This window comes from Microtus oregoni, unplaced genomic scaffold (genome assembly GCF_018167655.1).
Source record: "Microtus oregoni isolate MIOR12 unplaced genomic scaffold, Mior012 000050F_003, whole genome shotgun sequence".
Taxonomy (NCBI): domain Eukaryota; kingdom Metazoa; phylum Chordata; class Mammalia; order Rodentia; family Cricetidae; genus Microtus; species Microtus oregoni.
This window is the reverse complement of record NW_024543227.1, coordinates 58,821-86,767: the sequence shown is the minus strand read 5'-3', so window position 1 is coordinate 86,767 and position 27,947 is coordinate 58,821. Positions and strand designations below refer to the sequence as shown.

Here is a 27,947-nt window from a genome sequence, read left to right as displayed (position 1 = left end):
CACATTGTGGAAGCAGAGAAATGACTCCTGCAAGTTGTCCTCTGACCTCTACAAGTACACTGTAGATCATGTATGGCCTTGCCAGACACACAAAATAGGCAGACAAATAAATGTAAAAAATGTAAATGGACATAACTTACCAAACACAAAACAAAAGCCAAAAATAACCGATGTTCTTATTGCTGACTGAAATAGACTCTAAAATGATTGCTTTTTTCAAGACATATATCTGAAACAAAGGCATTAAAATGTTAACTTGAACACTTAAAAAGAAGTAAACACATACCATCCAGGAACGAATTATTAGAAATCTAGAGTTATAATCTTAACGTTTAAGAAAGAACTAAAACTAAAGTGGAATAAAACAATTTTAAAACATGCAGGAATGTTATGTGTAAAATTCATTAGGAGAATGCTAATCTTTCATACTTATATTTCAGTCACACAGCAAAATATGGATTGAAGGAGAATTACAAGAAAGTATAAAAGCCGGTTAATAATTGCAGATGAATGCAAAGTAGATTTCTCAATGTGACCACAATCATAGGAAAATAATTTATTAAATGAGAGGCCCTGCATAACCTAACCTCAAAGGCATATGCCCTGGGAAGACATATGGAACTCTTACGTCTGATATAATCTTTTTTGTTGAAAGCATGGATTATTCCGTGATGGGAACTTCATTTGATGTGTAATGCAGTTTCTCCCCCTTTCCTTATCAGCATTTACAGGTTATTATTGACAGTCAGAAACAAATGAGAGAAATGTCCCAGAGACAAGTCCATGGCCATCGCCACAGATATCACACGCAAAAGACATACATAATTTTGTAGCTCTCACTATCCTGTGTGTGGTCAGAGATGAATGTGTTTTAACGTGGTTGTACCCCTTGAGCTCTCAGTAAACACCAGGGAGCTAGGAGAGTGAGAATGAGAGGTGTTGTGTGTGTGTGTGTGTGTGTGTGTACAGGAATTCCTTGGCAGAGGCTGGTCTGCAAAGCCTGGTTGATTGACTCTTAGACCTGCAGTGATATGGAGATGGTGGAAGTCGCAGTCCCAGGGCCTAATTACAATTTCCTTTGTGTTCTCTTGAGCCCATGAGTAGCCACTCCTTGGGCCCCCTGAGTTGGACTTACTTAACACCTTGTCACTAACAGATGACGTTGGACCTGACATTTAAAATATCAGAATATGTCTCCTTATCAAAGCTTTAAGTTTCTACCAGTCAAAGGACTGCTTTTCATCACATAGCAGCTAGTGCCTGTAGCTGAGGTTTCTCTGCTTTACCATAACAGTCTACTTAATATTATCACCCATGTACTTAAGGAGAGTCTATAGTTTCTTCATTCTGTGATTATAAAAACTTCATGAAACTGTTTCCACATTGTAACTTGCAATTTGTACTAACATAAACCTGTCTCACTCATGTTTACTCACAGATATTTGACTCCAGAATGAACTCTCTTCTTCCTTCGAGGTGAGAGCTGTGTGTTTACATTGACATTTGTTAGTGTGTGTTGTGTATATACTCATGCTTGTGCAAATATGTCCCTGGATATATATGTGTGAAAGTTAGTTAATCACTTACTGCTGTGATAGGCTATGTGTTATAATTCTCCTGGTCCTCTTCAATGATGACCTGGTGTGTAGTACACTGCTTACTTATCTCCATAGTTCTTTACTCATGTGCTGACCGATATCAGTATGGCTCAACACCCATTTTCCCAAACTGTTTTCCTCTATTGCTGTTCTCTATTTCCATGCTCCATTTGTCCCAGTATGGCTAGAGGAATCCTTTTAAGATGGCATCTGTGTTCATCTGGTGCCTCTGGAGAATTTCCTGGGTCTACGCATTGTACTCTCTGAGCCCCTGTATGGAAAGGAAGTAATGATGCCTACCTCAAAGAATCATTTTCAGGGCCTGAATGGAGAGGAAACAAAACCTGTGTATTTTTGTGGTTGGCCGATTTCCCTTGCCCCCTTTGTGCTGCCCATGGAAGGCTGTGGCATGAAAGTAGGGGCCTGAGTGCACACAGAGAAGGGGAGTTCTTGCCATGGGAATGGGAAATGCACAAGCTCACATTCCCAGTATGTGTCTGCAGTCACAGTTATCACTGTATATGCCCAGGGTGGTGAGATGACCTGGGAGGAGGAAAAACATCATTGTGTACCTTCCATTGATGTCGTCTGCACAGACAAGCACCATCATTCCATCCCCTGGGATTTATGTGCTTCCTCATCCTGGTTTCCTCTATTTCATGAGTTTTCTTTTCCCTTCTGCTACCTTCTAGTGTAAACATAAAGGGAAATATCTGCAACCCAGAAGCAGGAGTTTGTATGGAAGAACCCAGTGTGCTGTGATGTCTGCCAGACCGGACAGAACATTGGGACAAAAGGGTGAGTTAGATCCCTTCCCCCATCCTTATCCATTCAATATAATAACAATACCTCATCTTCTGTTCATTAGCAATCCTGAGGTTAAACATGATCCTGTGTGCATAAATGCCTTCTCATCTCAGCTGGATAGAAAGACCAAAGCACTTTGGAGTAAGTATGTTACAGCAGCTATCCAAGATCTCCCTGATAAGAGCTAGAGAGTGGAACTCAAACATTGTGATTGCCTGCGAGTCTAACCCTATTTGATATTATTGTAATTATAGCTCCTTCACAATCACCCCTTGTAAGAACAAAATCTACAATACATTTACTCTATGTCTATAGAGGACCACATCACATCACTACGCTTCCTGCTTAAAACATCACACAGAACTGAGAGATATTAAGAGGAAAATGAAATTTGTGTTTTGTTTAATCATTTTCTGCATTGATTTTATTTTTCCTTCTTCCAGATATTTCTATGTTTCCTCTATATGTAGGGATAGGTCCCGCCCCTTGGGGGGCGTGTTCGCCTCGGGCTAATGTCTGCCTATAAATTTGGCGAGCATGCTCCCAGCCATCACTTCTGCTTTCCTGGTCTCCACGGGAACGGTGCTTCTGTAAGTCTATTTCTACATTAAAGCTATAGATATATATTTTTTTACAATCTGTCTGCATTTGTTTACGCCGTTACAGATTGGCGCCCGATGTGATGGACTAAACCCACTTAAAAAACCTGAGAAGGCTTACAAATAAGGGAGAGAGAGTTTAACACAGATTTTTGCTGTTCGTTGGTGGCATGCTGTAGAGAGATTTCCTGATTCGGCAACAGTAGCAGAAAAAACGCTGTGTCATTTTAAAGTGCGACTTCCTGGGGCTGTGCCGCCATTGCGATCTCTTTCTGGCTCCTGAGGGAGACAGAGCTTTTGAATAGAGCATTTGGAGTAAAGTGCTACGATTTGTTTGATGGCAACTAGACTCGCTGTGTTCTCGGGTCTGCTCTGCTTGCTAGAGGCAAGCAAGCGCCTCATCTAAGAGAGGCTTCCTGACTCAGCTTCAGCTGCAAAACCCTGCAGCTCTTAAGAGGTCCTGCCACGAAACACTTAAATGGTGTTGACGAAAAGCTGAACGCATGCTTTTCAGTTTTCAGCCATAGCAGAAAAAAAGCTGCGCCATTTAAAAATGCGGGGAATGCAATCTTGTGCAACCACTATGGAAGTCAGTGTTTCGGTTTCTCAGGAAATTCGGGATCAACCTACCCCTGGACCCAGCAATACCACTCTTGGGAATATACCCAAGAGATGCCCTATCATATGACAAAAGCATTTGTTCAACTATGTTCATAGCAGTATTATTTGTAATAGCCAGAACCTGGAAACAACCTAGATGCCCTTCAATGGAAGAATGGATGAAGAAAGTATGGAATATCTACACATTAGAGTACTACGCTGCGGTAAAAAACAATGACTTCTCTAATTTTGCATGCAAATGGATGGAAATAGAAAACACTATCCTGAGTGAGGTATCCCAGACCCAAAAAGATGAACATGGGATATACTCACTCATAATTGGTTTCTAGCCATAAATAAGGGTCACGGAGTCTACAATAGGTGAATCTAAAGAAGCTAAGTAAGAAGGGGAACCCAAGGAAAAACATATAGTTATCCTCTTGGCTAAGGGAAGTAGACAAAATTGCCGGGGAAAAAATTGGGATCTTGGGGGTGGGGTGGGATGGGGGTAAGGGGAGATGGGGAGAGAAAAGTTAGAAGGGAAGGAGGTCGGGCCTTGGGAAAACAGGAGGATTGGGATAAAGGAAGGTTGGACAGGGGAGCACGGAACCACAATTCTTAGTTAAAGGAGCCACTTTAGGGTTGGCAAGAGACCTGACTCTATAGGGGCCCCCAGGTGCCCAAGCCGAGGTCCCCAGTTAGTTCCTTGGGCAGTTGAGGATAGGGAACCTGAAATGACCCTATCCTAGAGCAATACTGACGAATATCTTGCATATCATCATAGAACCTTCATCTGGTGATGGATGGAGATAGAGACAGAGACCCACACTGGAGCACTGGACTGAGCTCCCAAGGTCCCAATGAGGAGCAGAAGGAGGGAGAACATGAGCAAAGAAGTCGGGACCACGAGGGATGCACCCACCCACTGAGACAGTGGAGCTGATCTATTAGGAGCTCACCTAGACCAGCTGGACTGTGACTGAAAAAGCATGGGATAAAACTGGACTCTCTGAACATGGCGAAAAATGAGGGCTGATGAGATGCAAAGGACAATGGCACGGGGTTTTGATCCTACGTAATGTGATGGCTTTGTGGGAGCCTAGCCAGTTTAAATGTTCACCTTCCTAGATATGGACGGAGGGGGGAGGTCCTAGGACTTTCCACTGGGCAGTAAACTCTGACTGCTCTTTGGACTGGAGAGGGAGGGGGAAAGGAGTGGGGGGAGGGGGAGAAGGGTGGGAGGAGGGGGCATAGGGTGGGAGGAGGGGGAGGGAAATGGGAGGCTGGGAGGAGGTGGAAACTTGTTTTTTTTCTCCTTTTCTCAATAAAAAAAAAAAAAGAAAAAAAATAAATAAATAAAAATAAAAATGCCGCTTTCTGGGCTGTCCTGCCAGGGCAAACTCTGACTCTTTTACGCAGGCGGTTCGTGCGGTTTGCAAGCACAGGCTGCTGAAGTTCGCTTGCTGGCAGGGACCTTGAAATGCCATAGAGTTGTGGCAGTAAACATGGCTACAGCCAGTACCTCAGCCATGAGGCTGGAAAGCTAAGGAATGGGCTGGATCCAGTCGGCAAAGCCACACCTTTAATCCTACTGATATTGCTTGGTAAATTAAAGACTCATGTGGTCAGAAAAAGAGAGATATACAGTAAAGAGAGATTAAAAGACAAAGAAAATTTTTAAATGGTTTAAAGTGTGTTAAAAATATATGCAGACTAAAAGTTGAAGTTCTTAAAGTAAAAAACAAAAAAAGGAAGAGAGTTGTTGTGTGTGGTAGCACACGCCTTTAATCCCAGTGCCTAGAAGGCAGAGACAAACAGATCTCTGTGAGTTCAAGGTGTAGTAGTGTACACCTTTAATCCCGAATGCCTGGGAGGCAGAGACAGGCGGATCTCTGAGAGTTCAAAGACAGCCTGGTCTACAGAGTTACTACAGGTCAAAGATACAGAGAACCTGTCTCAAAAAGCAAAGAGTTAAAAGTAAAAATAAACAAAATAGAGGTTAAAACAAAGCTGCACAAAGATGTAAAATACACAGAGAATTTTGATACTGTATGCTATTATGCTCTCTTTGAATTATTTGAATGCTGAGGAAGGAGCAACAGCTGCTAAAAGATATTTATTTATAAATGCTGCTGAACTAATCCAACATAGATATTTAGAATTTGGATCTAAGGATATGATACTTTGGAAAAGAGATTCTTCTTTTGTTTTCACAGAGGATCAGACCTTGTGGATTGCATTTATCCCGATATGGTATGATGGACCACACCCTCCTGAAGGGTTGTTGTGAACATCTTCAGAAAATTGCTTCGCTCAACTGCCAACTGAGATGAAACTAGCACACAGGTTATACCATGAAAGACCTAATTAATGACGCCCCCATTCAGCAGGAAGCAGTTTGGAGAGAAAAAACTGCGCCCATGTTCCCAAATATTGTTTATAAATGTTCTTTTACATTTAAAGGGGCAAATGATATAGGTATGAATAATTTGCATTGGTATGGATTTTAAGGTCAATTTGGTTATATGTATATGTATTTCTTGATCTTGATTAAGGTATTGTGATTGTGTAGTTCATTTAAAAATATAATGTATAATTAGAAATATAGATTGTTAATTGATAATCATAATAGTCAAGTTTGTAGTCATGTTAGTTAAGATTTTCTAGATGTACATAGATATATTTTAGATAGGCATTCTTCATATCTTTCAAAGATTATAGAATATGGCATTTTAAATGTTTTAATAACTTAGGACATTTTATGACAATGAGACACTCTGCGCCTGGCAGCACCAATCTACTTTAAGAGGAAGATGGGCATCGAAGAGGCACCTTATGGAGTTTGATAGCCATTTGGGCAAGAAACTGCTCTTGCCTGGACTATTGCATAAACTGGACACAGAGAACCCACAGAGAGAGGACTACTGAACTTGCCTAAGGTGAGATGATCTTTTGGGGTTCCTGATTCATGAAAAAGTCTGCGAGACATTCTGCAGGACACAACAGATAGTGACTGAACTGACTTTGAATTTTCCTGCTTTATGGAAATGTCTGCTGAATACCATGGGCCTGAAGGCTGAAGATGGATGCCCCAACGGTACAGAGGAACCTTGGGTGACTATCCAGGCAGCAAGATGTCTCTGTCATTTCTAGAGTTTTAAAAGTTGCTTTTTTCTTGTTTGCTTAGGTAGTATTGTATCTTTCTGGAGTCTTTGATGGAGTTAAGAATAGTTAGTTATAGTTATAGTTTTCCTTAGTTATGATAAAGATTATTGTAACTTTTACTTGATAACTGTTTTGTTATATGTAATTTTGCTATGTTAAAGTTAAAGCCTTTTTTTTTTTGTTTAAACAGAAAAAGGGGAAATGATGGAGGAAGGTCATTGGCTAATAAAGGAACTGCCTTGGCCCATTTTATTGGTTAGAAGATAGGTGGGAGGAGTAAACAGAACAGAACGCTGGGAGGAAGAGGAAGTGAGCTCAGACTCCACAGCTCTCCTCTCGGGAGCAGACGCCTGAGAGAGACGCCATTCTCCTGGCTCCTGGGCAGACACACGCTATGAAGCTCAGGCCCAGGATGGACATAGGCTAGAATCTTCCTGGTAAGCGCACCTAGGGGCGCAACACAGATTATTAGAAATGGGCTAAATTAATATGTGAGCATTAGCCTAGAAGAGGTTAGATAGAAATGGGCCAAGCAGTGATTTAAATGAATACAGTTTGTGTGTTGTTATTTCGGGTAAAGCTAGCCGGTGGTGGGAGCTGGGTGGCGGAATGCAACCCGCAGCACCCCACAACATCTATAGATTTGCTTCTGTTTGTAAACTTCCTTTAGTCCTTTTTAGCAGTATGTCTCATATTGAGAAACACTTATGTTTACTTTTGATGATATCTTTTTATCTCCACTATAACCCTGGAGAATAATATATGTAGACCAAGAGATTCAGAATTGAAAATTGCTTCTATTTCAGCACTTTAACAAATATTGTGCTTTATCCCTTGGACTACATGCCTCATTGTAATTACGTGGTTTTCTTTTTGTCTTTTTTCTTCTACCAAAAACAGAATTCCTTCAACGTGATCTCAAGGTTTTTTTGCTTTTATTTTCTGAAGTTTGCCTATATCAATCATTTCATGTATTTCTTGGGTTCATACGCTACCTGGTTTAATCAACACTGTTTTAGGCATATCTCTTTGTGTTCCCATCCACAAGTAGTTTGCACCTTCTGTTTTCATGGCCCACATATTTCACTGCCTTCTCTTTTCCATCCTCTTTTAAGCCCGTGTTCTTCTCCTTGTAGTCTAATTCTAGTTTCATGACCTGCAAGCATGACCACACACAGCCAACTCATAAACGAATTCAAGTCTTGATTCGATATCTGAGAGAAAACTTGGGTCTTTTATCCTTACTGAGTCTGGTTTGTTTTACTGAGCTTCTGGAAAACGTGGGTCTTCTCCTACATTTATGGATGCAAAGAGTTCACCATTCTTGGAATATTTTTCTCTTTTTGGGTTAGCCAGGATTTCTACTGCTGTGAAAGATGCCATGACCAAATGCAAGGTGGATAGGAAAGGGTTGATTTGGCTTCACTTCCACAGCACTGCTCACCGTAAAGTTAGTCAGGACAAGAACTTCAGTAGGGCAGGCACCGTGAGGCAGGAACTGGTACAGAAGTCATGGAGGGGTGCTGCTTACTGGATTGGTCACAGGGCTTGTTCAGACTGGTTTCTTATTGAACCAGGACCACCCTCCATCAGTCACTCTTAAGAAAATGCTGTATGGATCTGCCTACAGCCTGATCTTATGAAGGCATTTTCTCAGTGAGGCTCGCTCCTGGCTGAGGACTCCAGATTGTTTCAAGTTGATGTAAAACTATCCAGCACACTTGGGTACGCTTTATCCCTTCATTTATGTATATATTCATCTGTGGCTTGATTTTGTTTTGACATGTATTTCTAGCCGGCCTGGAACTCACTATGTAAAGCAGGCTGGACTGGGACTTTTCATCATCTTCCTTCCTTTTTCTCTTTAGTGCAGAGATTTTGGTCACTCCGTACCACACTTATCTTGCAGTTTATTTTTCTAACCCCTTCATTTCTAAACTGATGATTAAGTATTATTTTATTTTACATAGTGGACAATTTGGGTTTCTCTCTGAAGGTAAAGAATAATCTTATTTCTTTCCAAGAAAAATCACAAAATGTAGGCAAGCTGTAAGTTTCGGTGACTGTCAGGAGGAACAAAATGGACTAGAGAGGTAGAGAAGGTCATTGCCTTTGAGTTAAGGTTCCAGAATTCAGGAAGGTTCAATAAGCAGCTGCATTGGTGGTGGAGCACGTTTAGGACAATGGTTTTCCCAAAAAGAACGAGATGTCCACAGTGTCAGGACAGGCAGGCTTAGGATTTTTACTGGGGTCTGGAAAAAGTAAAAAGAAAAGTGACACCTTTGATTTATAATTCTGAAACGGTAAGGGGCTGGGTAAATTGTTCTGTTCTTGCTTCTTTGTTTGTTTGTTTTTTGACTTGCAGATGGTTCAGTAAGGAAAAGTGCTTACTTCGAGGGCAAGCCTGATGATCTGAGTTCAGATCTCAGAGCCCATGTAAAAGCCAGATGTGGTGCTCACATCTGTAATCCCAGGATTCCTACAGCAAGATGGGAGGTATAAGCATGAGAACTGGCTGAAAGATTGTGGTCCAGGGACCCTGGAGTACACAGTGTATGCGGCAGAAACTAGAGAACTCTGCCTCAAAAGGTTGAAGACAAGAACTGGCTCCAAAATAATTTGTTCTCTTACCTCCTCTCTTGTACGATGACATTTCCATACCTGTGATCACACAAATGTGTGCTCATACGCACACACACACACACACACACACACACACACACATTGGTGTACTTAGTACTATAGATCTCTAAGCAGCTGTCATGGTGACCAATTATTTGGGGTTAAAAAGTGTGTGTGTGTGTGTGTGTGTGTGTGTGTGTGTGTGTGTGTGTACCTTTCAGGGAACCAGTTCCAAGGTGCATGTGTGCCGATCAAAGACAGTTTGTGATGATTGGTTCCCTCCTTTCACCTCATGGGTCTGGGTATTGAACTCAGTAGGCAGGCAGGATTACATGTGCCTGTCTTTTTCCATTGAGTCACCTGCAAATTGAAATATTTCAATACATATGTGCATTTGTATACAAATTTAACAGCTTCATGTGGAGTTGGTTTTGGTGAATCTTCCATATTTATCTGGAGAGTGAGTAGGTTGTCTTCTATCAGGTTTCAGAAATTCATTGAGCTACATATAGGATCTACAGGGAAATTAGCTTTCATAAATCTTTTCAATGTATTATTTCCCATATGATTATTGTTGCATCGAAAGCAGTGTGTTCCAATCTACTATTGTTCCTGAGCTTTTCCTTATCCGTTGCATTAGTCAGATCTCACTAAAGCAGTGGTTCTCAATCTTCCCAAAGTTGTGACCCTTTCTTTAATACGGTTCGTCATATTGTGCTGACCTACAACTACAAAGTTATTTAATTGCTTCTCATAACTGTAATTTTGCTATTTTTATGGACAACAATGTAAATATCTTTGTTTATCTATGGTCTTATCTGATCCCTGTGAAAGGGGTCAAACTCAAAGGTTGAGAATCACTGCTCTAAAGAAACATAACTGATAGAATGTGGTCAAGCTAGTCCATTAAGGGCTATTGTCCCTGCACAGAAAAGCCATAAATGGTAGTTGTTCAGTCAACAAGACTGGATGTCTCAGAGGTTGTCATTTGGCATGGGAGTTCTAGAGGATTCTTAGGGACCTGCTATTAGTCTTTGTTCAGTATTGGACTCCCCAAAACATAGGTTCACCTCCAGCCAAGGCCTCAGAAGCAGGGTAGATGAACTTGCTGGTAAGAATGAGGGCACACAAAAGCAAAAGCTTTCCTCTTCCATGTTATTTGATGTGGTCTTCCAACAGAGATATTGCCCAGATTAGGGTGGGTCTTCTCACCTCAAATAATTCAGTGAAGAAAATCTCCAACGGGAGTGTTCAGATGCTTGAGTTTTAGTTGATTTCAGATATAGTCAAGTTGAAAACCAAGATTAGCCATCACATTCCTCAAAAAAAACTGCCCATGATTGCTATATCCCTTGAAAAAGTAACATTTTGCCACTAAAGTTGAGCCCATAGAATTATTGTGGGTTTCAAAGATATCTCTTAATTGCATATTCTTTTAAGCATTTCTCAAATATCAGAATTTTTATCTCAGGTTTCCTTTTATTTGTAATTGGCTACTATGTTTTTGTTCATTTCTAAGTGTTCAGTGTAACATTTAAGGGGTATGTGCTTTAAAAGTCAGTAGTTATCTTAACAGGCAACCTGAAGAGTATTTTCTTTGCTTGATAAATTCATATACATTTACATTTCTTATGATATCAGTACGCTTGGTCATTTAGAATCATCTGTTCTATTATATAAGTAGCACTTACCTTAATGATGTCTGTGAGATGCTCTGTATCCTAGATACAAGAATTCCTTGATCTTGTGCATGGTTTTCAAACTTGTATTTCCCCATCAGGGCATTGTCTTCATTTATCAACCATTACTTGGAAGAGTGTACATCTGACACTTGATGGACGTCCTAACAACACGCTTCTCAACTTATGAAAAGAGGTTTGTTATATCTAAGAAGTTTGGTTTTTATTGTTTTTATTGAGCTATACATTTCGCTCCGCTATCCTACCTTCCTATACTCTCCCCTTCCTCCTCTCCTTTGACCCCCCCCCCCACACGGCCAGTTTTCTCAGGAATTCTTATCTTTTTCTCCTTCCTATGTAGACCGGCAATGTCTCTCTTCCTTCTCTAGGTTGTCTGGGGTTGTGGAAAGTAAGCTGGTTTTTCTTTGCTTTATGTCTAAAAGTCACTCATGAGAGAGTACATATTACATTTGTCTTTCTGGGTCTGGTAAGAAGTTTGTTTTTAATCCATGTTCCTGAGCTTGAAGGTATTTAGGTTGTCTACTTATTATATTGTCTATTTAGATTGATTATTCAGTTTTAACTTATTTTTATTTTTCGTCATGAGATTGGAGTGTATTTGTGTGTGAAATATGTACACATGAATTCACATGCCCATGGTGGCCAGGAGAGGACACTGGTTCCCCTGGATCTAGAGTCACAGAAAATTGTAAGCCACTCAGGTCCTCTGCAGTGGCACAGTGCACTTTAACCCCTGAGACATCCCTGCAACCTTACTTAGACCTGCTTTCTCTCAGGGTGCATTCTCACAGAGCCCAAAGGTCTTCAAAGGCATTTTGCTCTCAGAAAAAGTCTAGGGCACAAGGGAGGATGGGCAGGGCATCTCTATATGCAGCTTGTGCCAGATTGTGGTCATAGAAACCAAGATGACATTTATGGAACACAAGAATACATGACAAGGACAGCAGACGTTCCCCGCCCCCAATAATGGGACTGAGCTGAGAGTGTGAGTGCCCTATGGTGGGGGCTGACCCCTATGGACACAGGAAGATAAAACTCTTAGATGCAAGCCAGAAAATGCTGCTTCACTTCCTGAGGGAGAAAGACATGGAGGCTTCTGGATATACAAGCATGTACCCGTCCTGATTCAGAATGACCATAAACCATTTTCTGGGAAAAGGTGGGGTGTTTGTGGAAAATAAAATAGGCATCAGTGCCTGCACTCGCCCAACTCCCGGCTCTGTGAAAAGGGATGTGAATGGCTCATCCACAAATCTCTTGAACCTGTAGTGATAATGCCTGCTTAAACCATCACCAGTGATAAGCGTGAATGTCTCAGATGGATGTGAAAAGACTCCTTTGACAGACTTGCTAAGAATGTGATTTGAACATAAAAACTTTTATTGATTTTATAGAGCTATACATTTTTCTCTGCTCCCCTCCCTTCTTCTCCCCTCCCCTTTTATCCACTCCCATGGTCTCCATGCTCCAAATATACTCAGGAGATCTTGTCTTCTTCTACTTCTCATGTAGTTTAGATCCGTGTATGTCTCTCTTAAGGTCTTCATTGTTTTCTAGGTTCTTTGGGATTGTAGCACAAACTTTTCTAGATTTTAACAGAGACTTTTCTCTGGGCACCAGGCTGGTGCCAAATACTTAGAAATGTACTTTAACAAATTCTGTTGATTACAATTTCAACATAATTTCTTTATAGATCCTCTGGGAATTTCACATCATGAACCCAAATCTGTTTGTTTTGAGGTACCTGCATATATGCCCCTCACCCAACAAGAGAATAAGCCACTAAAACAAAGGTAAAGCAAACGAAAATCTGAACCCAAGCCAACGACCAACCTCTTTGCCCCTCGATCTTTCCCCCCTATACAACACATCTGGTCATTCATCTTAGTGGCATTGGGATCCTTGGTGATCACATACCACACCATTTTGTCCAATCAGCTCTTGTTGCAAACATTTATTGCAATGAGTCTTTTGTCTCATTTGTGGCCTCTGGTTTCTGGTACCCATCGTCAGTGTACCCTCACCAAAACTCACCTCAGACATTCCGGGTCCACCATGAGTAATGGAGATCATACAGGTATCATTCCAGAAGACCTGTCCCTTTACGAGTTCCAGCCAGTTAATGATGGGGGAGATGTTAGGATGGGCCAACCCAAGGCCCTGAATATGGGCCTAGGATGTAGTTGAGCTTGTTAGTCCAGCCCACTTGAGATACCCCCCTCAGGCTAGGGGCAGAGCAGCTGTCCTATGGCCATGCCATCAGCACCCGTTCTTGTGAACAGACTTCACTGTGGTTTCCCAGCCACCCAGACCCGAGTAATCACACAGAAACTATATTAACAAAACAGCAGCAATGCAGGCCCCACAGATCGGCATGGCCCCAGTGTCATCATGACACTCAGACACCAGCATGGCCCCAGGTGGTAGTCCAGATCTCTAACAACCACATGGCCTTCAATGCTGACAAGAGCCATGGACATGAACTCAGACCCTGGCCTCTGTAGGGCCACAGAGCCAGACAAGACCCTTGGCAGCAGCTCGGGAATGGACAACACCAAGGCCCCGGTTGGCAGCATGCGTCTCTCAGATCAGGGACACTCCAGTGAGAGCACAGCCCTAGGACACCAACAAGGCCAGTGGACACAGCCCAGACTCCAGGCTTCTGTGTACCCTTTAGTGGCAGCATGGACCATGGACATTAACACATACCCAGACATATCATTTAAAAACAGCTTGAGTCCTGATGGTTGGCGTGGTAAGAAGACCACCCACCTCAGCTTGTTCCTCACCACCTTCCCGTCCTCCATTGTCCCTCTTTTCATAGCTCATGAACCATTCGGCTGCTCCTTCTCTCCCATTTCTCCACCACACATTTTGCTCACCATAATGGCTTCCTGGAAGTACCGGGTCGACCTGTGAATGTCTTCCCGCCAGCCCAGGCTTTGACAATGCAGGCTTGCCTGTGGGTGTGTGGCACCTGCCTGAACAGAATGGTGTCAGGCAGCCTGGGGATATCTTCAAGGCACCCAATGACTGCAATGTTTTAAAAATTGTGTGTATATGTTGTAAACATTGCTGCTCAGATGGAAAGGGATCCTGGCAGTCGGGAGGCAAGGAATACCACAATTCACCATAAGCTTAGGAATGCACAGCCCTGCTTCAGGGAAAGTTTTCCCCAAATGAACAGCTCTGCACTGATAGTTGAGGGTTTCCCCAGCCAAGTTGTTGCAGCTTTGTTGTTACAGTCTCTGAGAGATTGGTTAGCTTTTTGCCGAATTGGTCAGTGGAAGAGTGTGTTTCTATGGCTTTGGTGTCAGGGGCAAAGTGTGTTTCTTTCACTGGCCTGTTTAACCTTTTGTCTGTGGTTTCAGGGCCAGTGAATTGATTCTAATCTCAGGGTCAGTGTATGTTTCTTTTGCTCTGGTTTCAGGATCAGGGTGTGCTGCTTTGGACAGAAATGGGTGTTGTTTCCCCTAGAAACAGATATGCAGTCCATTGTGGTCCACCAAGTGAGTGCTGAGAACCCAGCCCAGGTCTTCTATAAGAGCAGCAAGTCCTCTTAACCATGGAGCCATCTCTGAAGTCCAAGTCATCGAACATTAAATGTAATTACTATTTTTCTACTTTTCCCCATAATGACAATAGACATCTTCTTATACTCAGGTAGGTATAAGTTTCATTATTATTTACCAATCCATAAAGTTTCATTTCTATGTTCCTTAGGTTCTCAATCCCAACCACTGCCCTATCCTGTCTGCAGGAAAATACAACAATCTGATATCATAGATAAATTTATATATGCTGGAATGTATTAGGATAGAACCAGAGTTCAGAGACATCTGGCCTTCATTCATCTTGAATATATGTTTAAATTTATCTATTTTGTTGCCCATGATCATTGTTCATTCTTACTATTAAATGGTGTCGCAATGTATAGCTACGCTGAAACTTTGATAATTTAGTTTTATTTCATGTGTGTATATGCTCGCCTACATATAGGTATGAAGAGCAAATGTATTTCTGGTGCCTGTGGAGGCCAAGAGAGGGCATTGGATCCCTTGGCACCATAGTTACAGACAGTAGGGAGCGCCATGCCAGTTTTGGGAAATGAGTCTTTTACCTGTTGGCTATTGTTTAGGTTGTTTTCAATTTCAGTGTCTTGTATATAAAGCTGGTGTGAACTGAAATAAATAAATCATTAAAAGAAAATATGTCCTCTTTCTCCAGGTTATATATTTGGGAATGTGATGGCCAGATGACAATTAACATATGAAGACATTGGGAAATACTTTTCCAAGTCTCTGTCCTGTTTTCCATGGCCACCAGCAGTGGGTATGAGAGTTTCATCCTCCACAACCTGCCAGGTCTTTGTATGACAAGTCTTTATTTCTGAGTATTTTATGGGGGTGTCGACAGTCCCCTCAGAGTCATCTGTCTCTCTTCCTTAAGTGTTAAGGATGTTGCTGCTGTATGTTTCTCTTAGTGGAGCATCTACTCACCCTTCTGGCCAACTTTAATTTCCTGAATTGTCTATTTTCTCAGTGACTCTTTTTGAGGTTTTATGCATTCTGGAAACAAGAAGACTGTCATCTGATACACAATTTCCAACATTCATTTTCCCAGGTAAGAAAAATATGTTTCTAACATATATTTGGTAGAGTGGACATATTCTCACTTTATGGAGTTCTTAACAATTCAGTTGTTCATTTAATGAAAGGGGGTTTGTCATATCTAAGAAGTTTATCTATAATTCATTCAATTGTTTTCTGCTACATGATTCATATTTAGGTTGTATTTTGGATCAATTACCTTTTAGATTATTTTCACTATTTACTGAGTGTCTGCCTGTATGTCTGTGTGTGCCATATGTACGTTTGAGTTCAGTTGCCCACCGAGACCAGAAAAGACTGTCAGTTCCTCTGGATCTGGACTTATAGGCAACTTTGGGCCCCCATACAGGTGCCTGAAACTGAAGTCAGGTCATCTGCAATAGCCAAAGGCACTCCTAACCTCGAAGATGTCTCTCTAGTCCTGTGTAGATCATTTGTTCATTTTGGGTTGACTTTTGTATCCTGTGACTAACAACTTGTCTATATTTATAGTTGTGCATGGGGATGTCTGCTTGTCCCAAATAAGACAGAAAGACAGGGCATTGAAGGGGATATGAGAGGAGAAAGAGTCTCTCACCCTGTGATCTAATTTATATTTTTATAACTGACACTCAAGAAACCTCAACCCAACTGATAGAGCCGAAATTATCTACAGATATAATGCAGCTTTTTCTAAGACATCTCAAAGAAAGTTTTAAAATAACAAAATATAAACTAGAGTCTGAAGATAGGGTTCATTCTTTAATTTCTCTGGATGTCTTCCAGAGGATCTAGGGTTGATATGCAGCACCTACCGGATGGTTCACAAGTGTCTGTAACTCCAGTTCCGAGACATCTCAAACTCTGGTGCCCTCTGTGGGCAGTAGGTACTCACTCATGTGGTGCATATATTCCCTGTGGAAAAACATTAAACAAATAAAAATAAATTAATGAATTGTGCTTACTTAGGACAAGAATACTTGTAAATTCACCTAATAACCTTACAATTTAATTTACTTAAAGAAATTTTAAAAGGGATAAGAACATTTCAAAAGATTATTTTTTCATTTTTGACTTTTGAATAACCAATTGTATATTTTTTCCTAATGGGAAAACAGAACCCATTTAAAGACTCAAAGTATTCTTACATGTAATTTTAAACAATGTAACTTTGAGAGCCATAAAAATCTTCACATTTCTCACTCTCCTGCCCTCCTCACACACCATTGGCAATGACACCCAATCTCATGTCTCTCTCTAGTCCTCACTCAGGCCTTCATGCATGAGCCATCCATATTCTATGTGAGCTTCTGTCCAAAACATTAATAATCCCACAACCTTTGCTGTATTCTGGCTTTTCCTGAAATTCTTTTATGCAGCTTAGTCATAGATCCACCTTCACCAGGGTCAAGGTTATTAATGGGACAGGGTGATCCTCAGGCTGCTGGTCACTGTACTGGGCTGTTCCTCCCAAACACCACAGGGAGTCCCAGAAACACTCGGTGAAGAGCATATGCCTGCTTCACTGAAGTGTCTTTGTGTCTTTGCTAAAGGTGTCCCCTCACACATGTGTGACTCTTCTGTCCCCTTCATATTCTTTTCTGTCTTATTGTCATTTCCAATCAGGCACGCTGTCTTCATTTCTCTATGTTTATAAGGAGTTTGGGAAGTCAGGTGTTCATCCTCCAAGGTTGTCCCTTTTCAAGGTTGTTTTCAAGCTGCGGTTCTTCATATTCCTATGAGTTCCAGGATAAGCCCATTAGTTTATGAAAAGTCTGTTGAGAGTTCTCTTGGTATTGCACTGGATCTACAGATCTGTTTAAGGAGAACAGACACATGCATATTCCATCGCATGAAGGTGATTGTAGCGTGAGTTCTAATTGGTCTTAATAATAAAATCGGGAGTCAGATATTAAGTATTTGGAGCTATAAGATCAGAACAGCAGAGCAGCCAGACACTAGTTCTTTCCTCGACAAAATCCTCAGACCAAATGGAGCATCCTGTCTCTACAAGACCTCAGACTGACTGCCTGAATCTCCTATCTCCTCCCACCTTATAGTCCTCTCTTGGCCCAGCCATATCCCTTTCAGTCTCCATCGCCCTAATGCTGGGATTAAAGGTGTGTGACACCAAAGAACTTTGCTGAAAGATGTGAGTCACCACTACCTGACTTTGTTTATTTTTTAAACTGGATCAATCTTATGTAGCCCAGGATGGCCTTGAACTCACAGAGTTCTGTTTCTTTTTTTTTTTATTGAGAAAAAGAGAAAAAAAAACAAGTTTCCACCTCCTCCCAGCCTCCCATTTCCCTCCCCCTCCTCCCCCCTTACGCCCCCTCCTGCCCCCCTTCTCCCCCTCTCCCCACTCCTTTCCCCCTCCCTCTCCAGTCCAAAGAGCAGTCAGGGTTTTCTGCCCTGTGGTAAGACCTAGGACCTCCCACCTCCGTCCATATCTAGGAAGGTGAACATCCAAACTGGCTGGGCTCCCACAAAGCCATCACATTACTTAGGATCAAACCCCCGTGCCATTGTCCTTTGCGTCTCATCAGCCCTCATAGTTCGCCATGTTCAGAGAGTCCAGTTTTATCCCATGCTTTTTCAGTCACAGTCCAGCTGGTCTTGGTGAGCTCTCAATAGATCATCATTATATATTGTGATGCTTAAATTATCCCATAATGTGCCCATGGGAGGACACACATTCAGGTGGACCTGCTCTTCACTTGTTATCTGCCTAGAACTCTGGATTATCTGACCATCCCTGGAAGACTGTCACCAGCAAATGCTAATTGTCAGTGACACTTTGTGTCCTCTGTCTATCAATGTCTGGTCTCTTCTATGAGAAGAACAGCAGGACTGCAGAGAGAACACGCAGAATGTTGACAAGAAGCTGACATGAGCCCTTGTTTCCAGTATGTGAGTCATCAGTGCCACCAGTGTGTGTGTGTGTGTGTGTGTGTGTGTGTGTGTGTGTGTGTGTGATGTGTACATGGGTGTGTATAGGAAGGGTCTGTGAGATGAACAAAGAAGAGGAAGATGTCACTGCACATCTTTGACTTGACTGGATGCAGACAGACTACTCCATCCCTATATTCAGTACAGTAGAGTGCATGAGCGTTCTCATCTGCCTTCCTCCCCTCTCCATGAGATTTCTCTCCTCCTTCTCTGCCTTCTAGTAGAACAGGGGAGAAAACAGTGAACTCTCCATGCAGAACCAACTCCTGGAGAAGAACCAAGTGTGGTGTGGTCTTGTCAGCCTGTTACCTGAGCAAGAGTGACAAGATCATGTGGGACTCACCAGGTGAGTCATTTCATTTTCTCTTCCCATCCGTGTGACCAGCAGCTGGTCTGTGATGCCTTGTAGGAACACATCTTGTTGAGCAGGTAGCAGCAAAGAGCAGCACTCTTTGGAACAATGGCATTCATAGACTCCCCAGATGACTGAACCCTGTAGGGGTCCCTTTAAATGACCAGGACTGAAATGGAAGCCATCCCCATCAGACCATTTCCCTGAATGGGCCATGCATAACTGCATCACATTTGCAGGGAGTACTTATTAAAATGGTAGATATCTGGGTCCACAACAGACACTGAATCAAACCCTGGGAAGTGGGCTGTGGCATAGCCACTTCTTTCTGATGGCTGTCCATGTTAAAACGTGTTGCTAGTGGGTTTGATATTCTGTCTTCCAGGATATGGAGTCACAGACTGTTTAATTCCATACCATGTCCTCTTGTTACTGCCTTAAATATCGGTGTCTTATATGGCATATCAAATAGGCAAATCAATTCTTTAGATATGTTTATCCAGCTATTCACATACTGGCCTCTTTTGTGGGCACCGTGTTTCTGCACTGAGATTACCACGGATCTTGGAGTATTGTGTTATATGGGTAAACTGTCAGGAAGCAGAGGAAAGCAGTCCTAGATACACCTGAGATCATGCTGTCCCTCTTTCCTTCCCACAGACGATTTTCATAGTTCTCCTCTTGGAGTTCTACAGTGTTGCTCTGACAGTCTTTGTGTCCCCTTCTGTGTTCTTTGGGATGGATCCTTAGAAGAAAGATCCCTGGTCCCCAGAATGCACGCTTGAGGTTTTCACTAGCATAAGATCCATCCATAGGCTTGGAGAACAGTTGCATTCTCTCCAGCAATGGAGAAGAGTGTCTTTTTGCTCTCAGACTACCCACGGGGAGAGCTGAGAGGAGGTGACTGCTATGTGAGAAACCTGTGGTGAGCATTTCCTGAAATCAGGAGAGTTACATGCTCAGACTAGACCCTCTGCCTGTCTTTGTCTTTGAAGACGTGGTTCCTCTTCCTCTCTGTGTCCTGTAGCTCTGGTTCTAGTTCCACAATGTGGGAAAGGGAAGTCACGTGCTTGGTGTAACCTCAATGTCCTCCTTAAACAAATTGCTTTCTTATAGATCATCCATACTTGGTTAAGTATGGAGACATGTTAACTGCACTATCACATGGAAAGCAGAATCAGAAAAAAATCTATTCCGCACCCAGGATAACTTCCAAGACAGACACCACACAAGGTTTATCCTCCCTCCCCTCTGTAAGGGAGATATAGCCAGGAGCAGGGTGGGGCCTTATAGCTATCACTATGGGAAGGATGGGCCAAATTTTCCTTGGTTTCCAAGGCAGCATTTGTTTTTCTTTGTGGACCAGACAGTTTAAGGCAGTCTCTTTGAATGGTTTCCATGGGAATCCACTTGAGCAGATCAAAGAAGGGAAAAAGGAATTGTGTGAGACATGTAGATGTGGGGTTAGAATGATGATGCCTGGCCCACCATAAACTACTAATTCACAGAAATAAATTGACGACATGGCTGAAGAAAGTGTGTGTGTGTATGTATGTTTGTGTGTGTGTGTACGTTCACTAAATCTTGTATAATTCCTGTGTGCTCAAGGCCTTTACAGTTTCAGTATACAGTTTCAGTATCCATGAAGAGAACCAAAAGGGGACTACTGTCTTCTGAAGAGCACATTATTTCAGACAAGTAACTTGAATGGCCTCCTGCTCTCCCCAAATGTCACACAGTAGTCTCTTCTATTAATGACTGACATCTTGGAACCGATTCTAGTCTATGCACTTATGAGTACTCAGCCAACCACAATTCTCCCTCTGCAGCTTGATGGGGCAGAGGAAATCCCTTATAGTGGTATTTTGAATGGTGGTAGTTTGAATGAGGATGATCTCCATACGCCTCTTTTGGTGAATGTTTCAATCCCAATGGTGGATGGTTTAAGAAAGATTAGGATGTGTGGCCCTATTGGACGAGGTTTGTCACTGGGTGTGAGTTCTGATGACTCAAAAGCCCTCTGCCTCCTGCCTGTGATCAGGATGTAAACTCTCAGTTTCTGCTACAGTGCCCTGCCAGGCTGCCTGCTGCCATGCTGCCCACAGTGATGGTACTGGACTAACCCTCTGACACTGAAAGTAAGCTCCCCATTTAATGCTTTGTTCTGTAAATTCTCTTCAGTACAGCGCCTCTTCCCAGCAATAGAACAGTAGCTCAGTCAATGTCCTGTGGCTGTCAAGGGACTTGGGGTTCCTGCCTCTTTTCTTCTGTGTTATCTCTTCTTGTAGGGCTCAGGGGATAATTTCTCTTTCAGTATCTAGTTAGTGGCTCCAAAATGAGGGTGAGGTAAAGGAAATACTTTGGAAACCTTCGTGCAACAGAGAAGGGACCCCAAGCTTGGTCTAAATCGTAACGGTGAATACATATTACATCTAAACCATATGCAGACCATATTCATGGAAAAGTACATGGCAACCACACCACAAACACCAGGTTGCTCTTGGAAGTCCCCAGCAGGCATGGTGCAACACAATTGCAGTGACTGACCAGGATACAACTTGCCTGGGAGGCAGAGATCTGGGGACTGTACCACAGCCTCCTGGAGAGGAGATGGAAAGTCTAGGAAATCCATCCATTCCAGTGTCAGGGGATTCAAGGTGACCACCACATTCATATTCTCTACAGAGCACCACTCTGTATCCCGTGTGCACTGCCCACTTTACACTCAGGGAGGATGAAGTGAGTTGTGGAGCACTACAGTTGCTGCAATCCATAAATGGAACTGCTCTAGTATTGTATCAAGTTTCCAAACACACTGAAAACGCATTGCTATTCCATAAAACATCAGCCCCTTTAAAAAAAATAAATGTAGGCATGTAGTTTGAATGCCACCTCCTGGCCATAATGGGGACTACATCAGTGAGAGTCTTGGGCCCAGTGGCGTCTATGTTTGGGTGGGAGGGAACATTGGCTGTGACCTGGACTTGAAGGGACCTTACCTCTGGAGATAAAGCAGTGTTTTTTCACTTCAGTATATTTTCCTGGTACATAAACCTTGACATCTTAGGTATATCAAATGTAAACCCAAGATTGGAGACCAATCCCAGTCTAAGGCTAACATAAAGCAGCCTCATTAGATAGAGATGGTGGAGCTCTGTGTGCAAACACACACACACATATGCACACAGGCATGCACAGAGCATGAGAGTAGATTCCATTTGTCCTTCTACTTCATTGCCCAGAAACGGAACACAATGACTACTTCTAAAGTACAGAAGGTATAAACATCGTTTATCCAGTGTGTCGTTGTGTGCCCGTGTGCATATGTGTGTGCTTCTGCAATTGTATGCATACATGCATGTGGCCAGGGGACAGAAGGCAGCCTCCGGTGTTGTACCTCAGGCGCCATCCCCCTGAAGCTTTTCTTAGACAAGGTTTCTCACTGGCCTGGAACACGCAAGGCAGGCTGGGTTGGCTGGGCAGCACACTCCAGGGATAGGCTTGCCTCCACCTTCACACACAAGCAAGTCCCACCACACCTACTACTTTTCCTGCTGTAGTTTAACTTCATTTTCTTGATGATGCTCTCTGTGAATGACACTCAGGGCCTCATGCCCACAAGGCCAGCAATTTATTGATTTAGCTGTCTCCCCAGCCCCACTTTCACCACCCGAGCACAAGCAATTTTCTCAGTTTACACTTTAAAGTACTTTCCTTCCTGGATACGAAATTTCAAACACCACAGGAAAGCACATGTAGTACCATAAGGAAATCTGTGTCTGTCGCTGGGCTTATTCCTACCCCTAAGGCACAGGGCTGTCTGCAGGGAAATCTCCAGAGAGTGAGCTATCTGAGTAGAGTCCCAGCCGCCATTGTCTGTGCGCCTTGCTGTATGTGGTGGTGAGGAAGTCACTTCCCCATTTAGGGGATGGTAATCTTTAATGTGTCTGCCAGGGACACACAGGGCTCTGCCTAACATCCAGTGAAAAGAGGATGGTTTCCCATGACAGAACTAAGCTGAAACTTTCCCACAGTGAATGGAATGATAATAGTCCTGCTAATTATTTTGTGTGTTTAGTGCAGAGTCTCAGAGCAGCCCAGCCCAGCCTAGGACTCTTCCCCTTCCTCCCTCAGCCTTCAGAGTGCTGCTGGACCTCCCAGCTTACCACACTGCCCCAGCTCAAGTATTCATTTTAATGTAAACACATTCTTAATGCTACTGTTTTCTTCTCTGCCCAGTAACATTTTCATTCCATTTCTACATGTATATTGTTGAATTGCCACGAAATAAGTAATTTTATCATTGATTTCCCTGCAAAAAATTTATTTTATAATGATCCACATCTCTTGAAAAACCATGTACTCTAAGATTGTTTTTCTAAGAAATTTCACATTTTCTGAGATATTTCTGGTTTTTGTTTGGTTTTCATTTTGAGGCAGGGCCTCTCTGTGCTATTAAGGCTGTTCTGAAACTTCTTAGCAGTAATGATCGTGTAACCCCAGTATTCAAATAGCTGGAAGTGCACGCATTTGCCACCTAACGCTGATGAAAACTGTTCTCATTATTGCCTGGCATTTGACCATTTTTCTTCATTGTTTCACAACAATTATTTTAATTTGTACATAATTTTAAAATGTACATAACTTAATAATAATTACGTTGTGTATATTCCTATGTGTATGTACACATGAATTCCTATGCCTCCAAAGGTCAGGAGAGGTCATACCTTCCTGGAGCTGAGGTATGGTCCTTCAAGGATGTTGGAAATGGATGCTGGAAACTACCTTGGATCCTCAGCAACAATAGAATGCACTCTGAACCACTGAGTCATCTCCCCTGCCAGACTGTAGACTGTTAGATTCCGTTACCATTTATAATGTTCATATTTTAAATTCCACTGTGTTTTCCCCTTGGTCAATGACCTGGAGTTGATGCTTCTTTTTTTTTCTTGTTTAGAATTTAGTTATACTTTTAATTATGTCTGTCTGTCTGTCTGTGGTATGCACATGATTGGCAGAGGCATTGACTCCTGATGGGGCTAGAGTTAAAGGCAGTTGTGAGCTATCTGCCATGGGGGCTGGGAGTCATACTCTCATAAACAGTAATGACTCTCTTGTCTCTTTCCTCCTCCCTCTACGCCTTGAGTGCTGGTATTACAGGTGAGGGTGAACATGCCCAGAGGGTCAAAGAACACAGAGCAATTTCCATTCTAGGCAATCATTCTGCCACGAGAGCTATGTCGCCAGTCCCCATACTGTGGCTTTTTAAATTCACCAGTGATTTCTTTTCATGGTATAGCATTCTCATTGAACAGCTACCAGAGAAATCAAGAATATAGCTGGGAATGTGTGCACAGCCAGGGGAGCAATAGCAGTGTCTAGGGACCACTTTTAAAAATCCCCAAATGTGCTCCCACCACATTTGTGAAGAGCTTGGGACCGGGCCGTCAGATGCTGGGCAGATCTAAGTGCTGTAGCATCCTCGAGTCCAGCCTCTGACAAGGACATCCTGTTCCTGAGAGCAAGTCTCCTGCCAGCAAACCTACCTTACATGCCCAGCTTCCCAAAGGTCAGCAACAAGGGACTAGAGGCTGTTGTTGTACTGTCTGTGGATGTGTGTGCACAGCCAATGACCCAGACCCTGCAGAAGAATCACAAAACAGGAAAAAGGTTGGTCAAAGAATCAGACACATCCTTAAGCTCAGTGCTGAAGACATAAAAAAAGAAAATTTGGAAATATAGCATAGTGTGTGGAAATAGAAATGACGGAGAAAGAAGAACAGGATTTCCCTTGCACGGAGATGTGAGTGTATGTGTCCTGATGTGGGGCTGTGCCTCCCTAGGAGTTTGGGGACAATGATGAAGGGATCCCAGAGATATCTGAGAAGCCGGATTCTGCATTTGGATGTCTGTACAGCAATGGTTCTCAGCCTTCCTATGCTGTGACGTGACTCTTAATACAGTCCCTCATGCGTGGTGATCCCAACCAGAAAATTATTTCTGTTGCTTCATCATCGCTGTAAAGTTGTTACAGGTAAGAATCACAATGGAAATAGTTTTGGAGATAGACGTTTGCTGAAGGGGTCAAGTCACAGGTTGAACCACTTTTCTAGAGTCAGAGAGATGTGGGACCTTCCTAGCCCCAGCAACTTTGGTTCCCTGAGCCAGGATGTCCTGGACCCATTTTCCAAACACAGGCTGGGAATTTCTCTGAGGAGAAAACAGAGTGAGACCCTCTGCTCTGAGCTGTGCTTCCCACTCTGTGAATTGAGAGCATCACACTGCTCATGTGCTAAGTTGGGGGTCTTTAGTGATAATACCTGCTTTAAATACCAGTCACAAGTTCCTGCATATGTGACAGACTAATGTTGATATATGCAATTGGAATTACAGGCTGGCCTTGAACTCAGACATCCAACTGCCTCTGTCTTGTGAATGTTTGCTCCATGCCCAGCTGTCAAAAATAAGCATTTCTAAAGGCAGTCTTCTTCTGGAGAAATAGGGACAAACAGTTGCTGCAGAATTTAGAGACTGATTTCACTTCAACTTTGCCTAAAACCTACTCACTTCCTTCATCTGTAAACCTGCCAAGAGCAGTACATGCTGTAGAACAGCATTTTCAAAAATACACTGAATTTTGGGTTCACTTTTTAAGAGACAAATGTTAGATTCTTATTCTGTTGGAAATTATGCTACAGTTAGCTGTACTTAGAAAACTTTACATCTGAAAATTATTCATCAGCAACTCGTTATCAAATTGTTAAGTTTTACAATGACTAGTTTGGGTATTCAAACTATCCTGTGTCAATACACGTGGAATAACTGATGTCAGTAAATGGAAGCACTGTGTCTCCATGTGGTCAGACAAATCCAGAGATGTTAGAGCAATGTCTCCACAAGGAAAATGCACAGCGCATCCAGGTGCTATCTGCCCTCTCCCAGACAAGGCTGCACAGGGCAGCTCTCCTGCTGATCACTGCAGCATGGCTTCATCCCTCTTTCATACCTCCATCCCTCCCCTGTCTTCGGAACCATCTCCACTGTCTCCACACACTACCTCATCCCGCCCTCCCCAGGCCTTTCTCTGTTCAGTGCCAAGTCACCTTCTACCAAAAGGAAACATATCATGACAATTCCATAACTCACCTTCCACACAGATCATATAATCCAAATGTCATACACAGCTGACAATGACAACATTTTCCTTTCTGTCCTATCCCCAAGCAGTGTCCACGTTGTCTTCAAGGTTCTGGCAACTAGCCTTGTTCTCTGCTCTTAGATCCACTGTTCTCCATGGAAGCAAGCACGCCCACAACTTGGTTTGTGCACGGTCTTGCTTCTATTTGCCATTCAGGACTCAGATCACATGCTAACTTCTGAAACCTTTGGGGGTAACATCACATACGACAATCCCCATCACAACTATTTCCTGTCCCCTTTATGATCTTTAAAGCGCCAATAATACACGGAATTGCTGTGATTACTGATTTCTTCTGCTTACTGACAGTTTGCCTATCTAACACGATATACAAGGACCCGTGCTAGTCTTCACAGTGCAGGAACAAGGTGTTCAATAAAGAGGCCACTATGTGAATATCTGGATAAACGTACACGAAGGAATTGATTTGTCTATTTGATATGCCATGCAACACACTGGTATTTAAGGCAGTAACAAGAGAACATGGTATGGACTTAAGCAGTCTGTGACTTCATATCCTGGAAGACAGAATATCAAACACACTAGCAATACGTTTTAACATGGACAGCCATCAGAAAGAAGTGGCTATGCCACACTCACTTCCTAGGGTTTGAATCAGTGTCTGCTGTGGACCCAGATATCTACCATTTTAATAAGCATGATTCAGTGTCTGTTGTGGATCCAGATTTCTACCATCTTAATAAGCAATCCCTCCAAATGTGATGCAGTCATGCATGGCCCATTCGGGGAAATGGTCTGATGGGGATTGCTTCCATTTCAGTCCTGGTCATTTAAAGGGACCCCTACAGGGTTCAGTCATCTGGGGAGTCTATGAATGCCATTGTTTCACAGTGTGCTGCTCTTTGCTGCGACCTGCTCAACAGGATGTGTTCCTACAAGGCATCACAGACCAGCTGCTGGTCACACAGATGGGAAGAGAAAAGGAAATGACTCACCTGGTGAGTCCCACATGATCTTGTCACTCTACTGTACTGAATATAAGGATGGAGTAGTCTGTCTGCATCCAGTCAAGTCAAAGATGTGCAGTGACATCTTCCTCTTCTTTGTTCATTTCACAGACCCTTTATACACAGCCATGTACACATCACACACACACACACACACACACACACACACACACACACTCACATTGGTGGCAATGATGACTCACATACTGGAAACAAGGGCTCATGTCTGCTTCTTGTCAACATTCTGCTTGTTCTCTCTGCAGTCCTGCTGTTCTTCCCATAGAAGAGACCTGATATTGATAGGCAGAGGACACAAAGTATCACTGACAAGAAGCATTTGCTTTTGGCTTTCTTCCCAGGGGTGGTCAGATAATCCAGAATTCTAGACAGATAACAAATGAAGAGCAGGTCCTCTTGAATGTACTCCCACGGGCATGTTATGGGATAATTTAAGCATCACAGTATATAATGATGACAAAGGAGTACTCCTTTAAGAAATGGGTGTTTCTGAGTAGACACAAACGCATGAGTAAATCCATTAATAAACAAAAGATAAAAGGGAAACTTTACTCAAAGACAAGCAATGCTTGTATACTAGTAACTGCACAGGGAAGTAGGTATCAGAGCAACACTTAGCAGGCGTCATGGTTATAATAAACATGGAAAGAACCATACATAAAACACCCCCTCTGTACAAGTCCACAGCAACACTGCTAAAATCTGCATGACTGGATGGGAAAACAAGAGGGAAAACACACGAGTACTAACCTTTTCCTTTTTGTGTTGGGGAAAATAAT

General features: G+C 42.6%; 1 long non-coding RNA gene across 1 annotated transcript; it reads right to left on the bottom strand.

Moving 5' to 3' along the window:
• LOC121436759 lies at window positions 1-27,707 on the bottom strand. The gene is made up of 3 exons (XR_005972766.1): window positions 27,332-27,707; window positions 24,531-24,625; window positions 1-77 (listed from the first exon to the last, which is right to left on the bottom strand). It is a non-coding gene; the product is annotated as an uncharacterized LOC121436759 (long non-coding RNA).
• Window positions 27,708-27,947: the final 240 nt, after the last annotated feature.